At 43.6% G+C, this 9694-nt stretch overlaps 1 long non-coding RNA gene across 1 annotated transcript; it reads left to right on the top strand.

Moving 5' to 3' along the window:
* Window positions 1-471: 471 nt before the first annotated feature.
* Window positions 472-3976, top strand: LOC147979780 (uncharacterized). The gene is made up of 2 exons (XR_015619014.1): window positions 472-2271; window positions 3360-3976. It is a non-coding gene; the product is annotated as an uncharacterized LOC147979780 (long non-coding RNA).
* The last annotated feature ends 5718 nt before the right edge of the window (window positions 3977-9694 follow it).

Genomic DNA, 9694 nt, shown 5'->3' with positions numbered 1-9694 from the left:
CCAGATCCCACTTCCTCCGGCGCGACGCATCCCCACCCTCCCACCTTCTGTAACACCCCGAGAATCTTGCTACAGTAAACTACCCCCATTGGTAGCCATGTCATCATGATTACTATTCAAACTGCCAATTGTCCAAAAATCAAAGTCAAATTCAATTTTGAATAGTAAGTGAGATTATAATTTCTTTGAACAATAAAACAGAAATGTCTACATTATTCCATAAAATTCCCAACTATTTTCCAAGTAGAAACCGAACCAATTTGGATTACAAAATTGACTCCAACAATATTTAAAGTGGATCATCAACACCTAAGTTGGCCATTCAAATTCAAACATAAATTTAAATAATTGCAAATGCCCTAAAACTTTTGTGTAGCCATACATTGCATAGCATCTTTTGTGCAAAGTATCATAATTAACAAAACTCGTTTGATTACTAAACTATTTAGAGAATAGTAGCTACTTATTATTTCAGAAAAGGAAAATAGGAAACGTTCTTGTGCAATTTAGCCCATTAGGAAAGTAGCAGCCCAGCCCACTCTTGTCCCCTTGAACCTCACCTACAGGAACAGAGGATGTGCGTGGCGCACATCGAGCCGCCATGGCCGCCGATGCCGCCGTGTCGGGCATCCCGCGGTCCCCTTGATGGATAAGGATGCCCTGCTACCCCTTGCCGAAACCCTAGCCCCCAGTTCCCCACTCCCTCGCTCGCTTTCGCCGTTCCACTTGCACCTGAGGACGCAGTCGTCATGGCCTCCCACCGTTCTCGCGGCCATCGAGCTCCCCGCCGGCTAGCTGTGTGCCTAGGCGCTCCATCTCCTTCATCTACATCGACTACGCCTCGCAGTCAAGCAAGGGAGCCATGGTAACGCCGGATTGAGCCATCTTCCTCCGTCAGGGCCGCCGCACCTCACCGCTCGATCTGCCCGTCTCCGACCAGCCCCGGCCTCCGCGAGCTTGCCACAACGCTCATTGTGAGCCCCTCCTCTAATTTCCCTTTCCCCCTTCGATCCGTCGCCATAATCGCCGTACGCCGTCGCGGCCGAGCTCGTTGGAGCTCTCCCTCACCACCGCGTGGCCGCACTCACGCGCGCCTCTGTTCGCCCGTGGCTGCGCTCCCGCACGCCCCTGGCCTCGCCCCCGCACGCCCCTGGCCGCGCCTCCGGCCTCGTTCGGCCGCGTGCGCCGCTCATTAGCCGCGCCCAGGCACGTGCCCGCTACCGCTCGTGCCACTGGCCGCCTCCCATTGCTGCTGCGCGTGGCCGCCGGCGCCCTGGCCACGTGCGTGCTGCCTGCTTCAGCTGCTCTCATCACCATTTGCTTGTTACTTTGGCTCATTCCGTTGCTTGCTTGCTGTTGTTGCCCCTGCGCTCCTGCCGCTGCGATTCGCTCCTCTGCTGCCGCTGCTACAGTAACTGAATGTTACTGTAGCGCTGACTAGCTTCTATTACTTCTACTCTATTAGCCCTTTAGATGGCAACAAAACTGTGGTCAAACAAAGTCTAACTTAGCTGAAATTAATTTGTATAGGTAGTACACTTGACAAGGCTCAAATGTTTCCATTGGACCAAATTCGTTGGATGCATAGATTAAATCGTATGAAAATCACAAAGTTCAATGTTCTGTTAACAAAAAACCCGGAAAACAGCCTTATTTTCATAGCTACTTTAGGGCTGTTGATGATCAAGCAAATGAATTCTAATATGGAAGAATGTGATACTAACATGTAGTTCACATAAAATGCTCAATGTTGATATAAGACACTAATCCATTGCATAAACAGAACAATAGTTGTAGCCTTTTGAAAACATCTAAGTAATGCTTAAAACTGATGTATTCTCAGACTTGGCAAAATTTCAGGGATTTTTCTAATATTGATGAAACTTTAAAAAATCATAGAAATTAAATCGTAGCTCGGATAGAAAAACTTTGTACATGAAAGTTGCTCAGAACGATGAGACGAATTCGGATATGTAGCCCGTTCGTTCGCCATGCATCCCTATCATAGCAAACACGCAACTTTCCTCCTCCGGTTCGTCTATCCGATAATGCCAAACTTTGGGAAAACATTCCCGAATGTTATCCCCTTCGTCGGTATCGTGTAGCACCGCGTTAGAACACCATACCTCTGCCTGATAACTTCTCATGCATGTGTTTGCTTTATATTTATTGTTTCTCCCCCCTCTTCTTCTTCGGTAGACCTAGAGACCGACATTGATGCGACTGAGTACAACTACGTCACCGACGACCCCTCCTTGCCAGAGCAACCAGGTAAGCCCCCCTTGATCAACCTGATATCGCCTATTCCTTCTCTCTCCTGTTTGCATTAGAGTAGTGTAGCATGTTACTGCTTTGCGTTAATCCTATTCTAATGCATAGCCTGTCTTTGCTACTACTGTTGTTATCTTTACTTGCAATCCTAAATGCTTAGTATAGGATGCTAGTATTCCATCAGTGACCCTACATTCTTGTCCGTCTGCCATGCTATACTATCGGGCCGTGATCACTTGGGAGGTGATCACGGGTATATGCTTATATACATAATATGTGATACATATGGTGACTAAAGTCGGGTCGGCTCGTAGAGTACTCGCAAGTGATTTCGATGTGGGGGCTGAAGGGGCAGGTGGTTCCATCCAGGTAGAGGTGGGCTTGGGTTCCCCCGACTGTTACTTTGTGGCGGAGCGACATGGCAGGTTGAGACCACCTAGGAGAGAGGTGGGCCTGGCCCTGGTCGGCGTTCGCGGTTACTTCAAAATAACATGCTTAACGAGATCTTGGTATTTGATTTGAGTTTGGCCATTGGCCTATACGCACTAACCAACTACGCGGGAACAGTTATGGGCACTCGACATCATGGTATCAGCCGAAGCCTTCTTGACGTCAACGACTGAGCGGCGGGCGCCGGATTGGACCGTAAGCCTGTGCTTGTATTAAGGGGGCTAGGTCTGCTTCCGGCCGCGTACGCAACGTGCAGGTGTGCAATGGGCGATGGGCCCAGACCCCTGCGCGCATAGGATTTAGACCGGCGTGCTGACCTCTTTGTTGTGCCTAGGTGGGGCTGCGACGTGTTGATCTTTCGAGACCGGGCATGACCCAGGAAAGTGTGTCCGGCCAAAGGGGATCGAGCGTGTTGGGAAATGTGGTGCACCCTTGCAGGGAAGTTTATCTATTCGAATAGCCGTGTCCCTCGGTAAAATGACGACCCGGAGTTGTACCTCGACCTTATGACAACTAAAACTGGATACTTAATGATACGTCCATTTTGCATCTGTTTTTATATTGATATTTATTGCATTATGGGCTGTTAGTACACATTATGTCACAATACTTATGCCTATTCTCTCTTATTTTACAAGGTTTACATAAAAGAGGGAGAATGCTGGCAACTGGAATTCTGGGCTGAAAAAGGAGCAAATATTAGAGACCTATTTTGCACAGCTTCAAAAGTCCTGAAACTTCAGGGAAGTTATTTCGAGAATATATAAAAAACACTGAGCACAAGAAGTACCAGAGGGGGGGCCACCCACCAGCCACGAGGGTGGGGGGCGCGCCCCCTGCCTCGTGGGCCCCCTGGTGGCCCTCCGATGCCCATCTTCTGCTATATGGAGTCTTTCGTCGAGGAAAAAATCATAAGCAAGCTTTAGGGACGAGACTCCGCCGCGACGAGGCGGAACCTTAGCGGAACCAATCTAGGGCTCCGGCAGAGCTGTTCTGCCGGGGACACTTCCCTCTGGAAGGGGGAAATCATCACCATCGTCATCACCAACGATCCTCTCATCGGAAGGGGGTCAATCTCCATCAATATCTTCACCAGCACCATCTCATCTCAAACCCTAGTTCATCTCTTGTATCCAATCTTTGTATCCAAACCTCAGATTGGTACCTGTGGGTTGCTAGTAGTGTTGATTACTCCTTGTAGTTGATGCTAGTTGGTTTACTTGGTGGAAGATCATGTGTTCAGATCCATTATGCATATTAATACCACTCTGATTATGAACATGAATATGCTTTGTGAGTAGTTACGTTTGTTCCTGAGGACATGGGAGAAGTCTTGCTATTAGTAGTCATGTGAATTTGGGATTCATTCGATATTTTGATGAGATATATGTTGTCATCCCTCTAGTGGTGTCATGTGAACGTCGACTACATGACACTTCACCATTGTTTGGGCCTAGAGGGAGGCATTGAGAAGTAATAAGTAGATGATGGGTTGCTAGAGTGACAGAAGCTTAAACCCTAGTTTATGCGTTGCTTCGTAAGGGGATAATTTGGATCCATATGTTTCATGCTATGGTTAGGTTTACCTTAATACTTCTGTTGTAGTTGCGGATGCCTGCAATGGGGGTTAATCCTAAATGGGATGCTTTTCCAAGTAAGGACAACACCCAAGCACCGGTCCACCCACATATCAAATTATCAAAGTACCGAACGCGAATTATATGATCGTGATGAAAATTAGCTTGATGATAATTCCCATGTGTCCTCGGGAGCGCTTTCCTTCATATAAGGATTTGTCCAGGCTTGTCCTTTGCTATAAAAAGGATTGGGCCATCTTATTGCACCTTATTTAGTTTTGTTACTTGTTACTCGTTACCAATTACCTTATCACAAAACTATCTGTTATCGATAATTTTAGTGCTTGCAGAGAATACCGATCACCCACAAGTATAGGAGATCTATCGTAGTCCTTTCGATAAGTAAGAGTATCGAACCCAACGAGGAGCAGAAGGAAATGATAAGCGGTTCTCAGCAAGGTATTCTCTGCAAGCACTGAAATTATAGGTAACAGAGAGTTTTGTGATAAGGTAATTGGTAACGAGCAACAAGTAACAAACGTAAATAAAGTGCAGCAAGGTGGCCCAATCCTTTTTGTAGCAAAGGACAAGCCTGGATAAACTCTTATATAGAGAAAAGCGCTCTCGATGACACATGGGAATTATCGTCAAGCTAGTTTTCATCACGATCATATGATTCGCGTTCGGTACTTTGATTATCTGATATGTGGGTGGACCAGTGCTTGGGTGCTGTCCTTACTTGGACGAGCATCCCACTTATGATTAACCTCTATTGCAAGCATCCGTAACTACAACAAAAGTATTAAGGTAAACCTATCCATAGCATGAAACATATGGTTCCAAATCATCCCCTTACGAAGCAACGCATAAACTAGGGTTTAAGCTTCTGTCACTCTAGCAACCCATCATCTACTTACTACTTCCCAATGCCTTCCTCTAGACCCAAATAATGGTGAAGTGTCATGTAGTCGACATTCACATAACACCACTAGAGGAGAGACAACATACATCTCATCAAAATATCGAACGAATACCAAATTCACATGACTACTAATAGCTAGATTTCTCCCATGTCCTCAGGAACAAACGTAACTACTCACAAAGCATATTCATGTTCATAATCAGAGGGGTATTGATATGCATATAGGATCTGAACATATGATCTTCCACCAAATAAACCAACTAGCATCAACTACAAGGAGTAATCAACACTACTAGCAACCCACAGGTACCAATCCCAGACTTAGAGACAAGAATTGGATACAAGAGATGAACTAGGGTTTGAGAGGAGATGGTGCTGGTGAAGATGTTGATGGAGATTGACCCTCTCCCGATGAGAGGATCGTTGGTGATGATGATGGCGATGATTTCCCCCTCCCAGAGGGAAGTTTCCCCGGCAGAGCAGCTCCGCCGGAGCCCTAGATTGATTCCGCCAAGGTTCCGCCTCATGGCGGCGGAGTCTCCTCCCGAAAGCTAGCTTATCATTTTTCCTCATCGAAAGACTCCATATAGCAGAAGATGGGCATCGGAGGGCCACCAGGGGGCCCACGAGGCAGGGGCGCGCCCAGGGGGTAGGGCGCGCCCCCACCCTCATGGGCAGGGTGTGCCCCCCCCTCCAGAAATTCTTGTGCTCAGTATTTTTTATATATTCTGAAAATGACTTACGTGAAGTTTCGGGACTTTTGGAGATGTGCAGAATAGGTCTCTAATATTTGCTCCTTTTCCAGCCCAGAATCCCAGCTGCCGGCATTCTCCCTCTTTATGTAAACCTTGTAAAATAAGAGAGAATAGGCATAAGTATTGTGACATAATGTGTAATAACAGCCCATAATGCAATAAATATCGATATAAAAGCATGATGCAAAATGGACGTATCAACTCCCCCAAGTTTAGACCTCGCTTGTCCTCAAGTGAAAGCCGAAATCAAAAAATATGTCCACATGTTTAGAGATAAAGGTGTCGATAAAAATATAATACGGACATGAGGGCATCATGATCATCCTTAGAACAACAACTTATATAATTCTTGTCATATGATCTCTTATGCTAGAGTAACAATTAAATCACAATTTCAAGTATGAATCATAAACTTCATTGAAAACTGACAAACTATAATCTCGCTCATTGGAGCAATTGCAATTTATCATAACATAGGAAAGAGTCAATATAAGAGCTTTTCAGCAAGTCCACATACTCATCTATCATATAGTCTTTCACAATTGCTAACACTCACGCAATACTTATGGGTATGGAGTTCTAATCGGACACAGAGAAAGATAGGGCTTATAGTTTTGTCTCCCAACGTTTTACCTCAAGGGTAATGTCAACAATAATAGTTCATGAAAACTCACATCCAATTAGCCATATATACCAGGATCTTTCCAACATGTTGTGCTTGCCAAAAGATAAAATTTAAAAAGGAAGGGTGAAGATCACCATGACTCTTATGCAAGGTAGGAGATAAAAGTAAAAGATAGGCCCTTCGCAGAGGGAAGAAGAGGTTGTCATGCGCTTTTATGGTTGGATGCACAAAATCTTAATGCGAAAGAACGTCACTTTATATTGCCACTTGTGATATGGACCTTTATTATGCAGTCCATCGCTTTTATTTCTTCCATATCACACGATCGTATAAAACTTGTTTTCTCCCACACTAATAAGTCATACATATTTAGAGAGCAATTTTTATTGCTTGCACCGATGACAACTTACTTGGAGGATCTTACTCAATTCATAGGTAGGTATGGTGGACTCTCATGGCAAAACTGGTTTAAGGGTGTTTGGAAGCACAAGTAGTATCTCTACTTAGTGCAAAGAATTTGGCTAGCATGAGGGGGAAAGGCAAGCTCAATCATGTTGGATGATCCATGACAATATAATTTATCTCAGATGTAATAAAACATAATCCATTACATTGTCTTCCTTGTCCAACATCAACTCTTTAGCATGTCATATTTTAATGAGTGCTCACAATCATAAAAGATGTCCAAGATAGTGTATTTATATGTGATGACCTCTCTTTCTTTATTACTTCCTATTAATTGCAACGATGACCAAAACTATGTTTGTCAACTCTCAACAACTTTTATTCATCATACTTTTTATATGTGAGCTCATTACTCTCCATAAGATCCATATGATCTCTTCGTTTCCTTTTATTTCTTTCTCTTTTCTTTCATTCACTCAAGATCATGGCAAAATAATCAAGCCCTTGACTCAACACTTATCTTTATTATATATATAGCTTACGGGCTCGATTACATAGAGGGAACATAAAGCAAAACTCAAAACTAGATCATACTAAAAACTTTATTCTACTAGATAAAGATATTATCAAAAGGATCAAACTAAGAAAAACGGTAAAGATAAAAGTGATGGTGATACGATACCGGGGCACCTCCCCCAAGCTTGGCAGTTGCCAAGGGGAGTGCCCATACCTGATGCTCAGTTCTTGTTTGTTGGTGAAGAAGATGGCGGTGATGATGGGTAGTTGCACATCGAGCGTAAGAGATCCTCCAACTTGCGGATAATGCCCTTGAGTGCAACTATATGCTCCTTCAACAAAATATTTTCATGTGTACTTGTTTTGTATACGAGCTAACTCAATCATCTTGAAAGCTTCGATCTCAGTCGGGGTAAGAAGATTGTGATCAAGTTGAAGGATGTCTTCTGTTGCCGGAATTTGGTCTTCCGTGGCCTTCTTGATCCCGTCATCCTTATTGATCTCCACGGGTTCTTCCCTCTTCAGCTCTATCTTCATTAGCCAAGCATCATTGTCACCATTGTTGGAGGAGGGGGACAACATGATGCCTCGCCTTGACAACCCTGACAGAAAACAGCTCGAAACAAGAACAGAGGACAATTGCGTGATACAGGAGTCAAAACCTCCGGGAGATTATATAATGAATTTTTACCGACCAAAATACGTAACATGCAAGAAAACGGAGTCCAGAGAGCGCACGAGGTACCCACGAGGTAGGGGGGCGCGCCTAGGGGGGTAGGGCGCTCCCTCCACCCTCGTGGAGCCCTCGTGTCCTTCCCGGACCGCTTCTTATTTTTCTATTTTTCTAAATATTCCAAAATAGAGGAAAATTGCCATTAGCTATTTTGGAGTTGGTTTACTCACAGTACCACATACCTATTCCTTTTCGGAGTCTGAAACGTTCTGGAAAGTGTCCCTTATGTATTCCTCCGGGGTTACGGTTTCAATAACATTGGTTTCAACATTTATAGGATTACCTGAGATATAATTTTTAATTCTTTGACCGTTCACCACCTTTGGATTTGTGCCTTCGAAGTTGTTGATTTTGATGGCACCGGAACGATAGAACTCCTTGATAACGTAAGGACCTTCCCATTTACAGAGAAGTTTTCCTGCAAAAAATCTTAAACGAGAGTTGTATAGCAATACATAATCACCTACAATAAACTCACGCTTTTGTATTCTTTTGTCATGCCATCTTTTAACTTTTTCTTTAAATAATTTGGCATTCTCGTAGGCTTGGGTTCTCCATTCATCGAGTGAGCTAATGTCAAATAACCTCTTCTCACCGGCAAGTTTGAAATCATAATTGAGCTCTTTAATAGCCCAATAAGCCTTATGTTCTAGTTCGAGAGGTAAGTGACATGCTTTTCCATAGACCATTTTATACGGAGACATACCCATAGGATTTTTATATGCAGTTCTATAGGCCCATAATGCATCATCAAGTTTCTTGGACCAATTCTTTCTAGATCTATTAACAGCCTTTTGCAAAATTAATTTGAGTTTTCTATTGCTCAATTCTACTTGACCACTAGACTGTGGGTGATAAGGAGATGCAATTCTATGATTAACATCATATTTAGCAAACATTTTATGGAAGGCACCATGAATAAAATGTGAACTACCATCAGTCATTAAATATCTAGGGACTCCAAACCTTGGAAAAATAACTTCTTTAAGCACCTTAATAGAGGTGTTATGATCAACACTACTAGTGGGAATAGCTTCTACCCACTTAGTAACGTAATCAACAACAACTAAAATATGTGTGTATCCATTGGAGGCAGGAAAAGGTCCCATATAATCAAAGCCCCAAACATCAAATGGTTCAATAACAAGTGAATAATTCATAGGCATTTCTTGACGTCTACTAATATTACCAATTCTTTGACATTCATCACAAGATACAACAAACTTACGGGCATCCTTGAAGAGAGTAGGCCAATAAAAACCGGATTGCAATACCTTATGTGCAGTTCTATATCTAGCATGGTGTCCTCCATAAGCTTCGGAATGACACTTGCGTAGGATCTATTCCTGTTCATGCTCAGGTACACAACGTCTAATAACACCATCTACTCCTTCTTTATAAAGATGTGGGTCATCCCAAAAGTAATGTCTCAAATCATAG

This window comes from Triticum urartu, chromosome 3A (genome assembly GCF_056163025.1).
Source record: "Triticum urartu cultivar PI428250 chromosome 3A, HENAU_Tu73, whole genome shotgun sequence".
Taxonomy (NCBI): domain Eukaryota; kingdom Viridiplantae; phylum Streptophyta; class Magnoliopsida; order Poales; family Poaceae; genus Triticum; species Triticum urartu.
The sequence above is the reverse complement of the archived record's forward strand: the minus strand, read 5'-3'. Positions and strand labels throughout refer to the sequence as shown.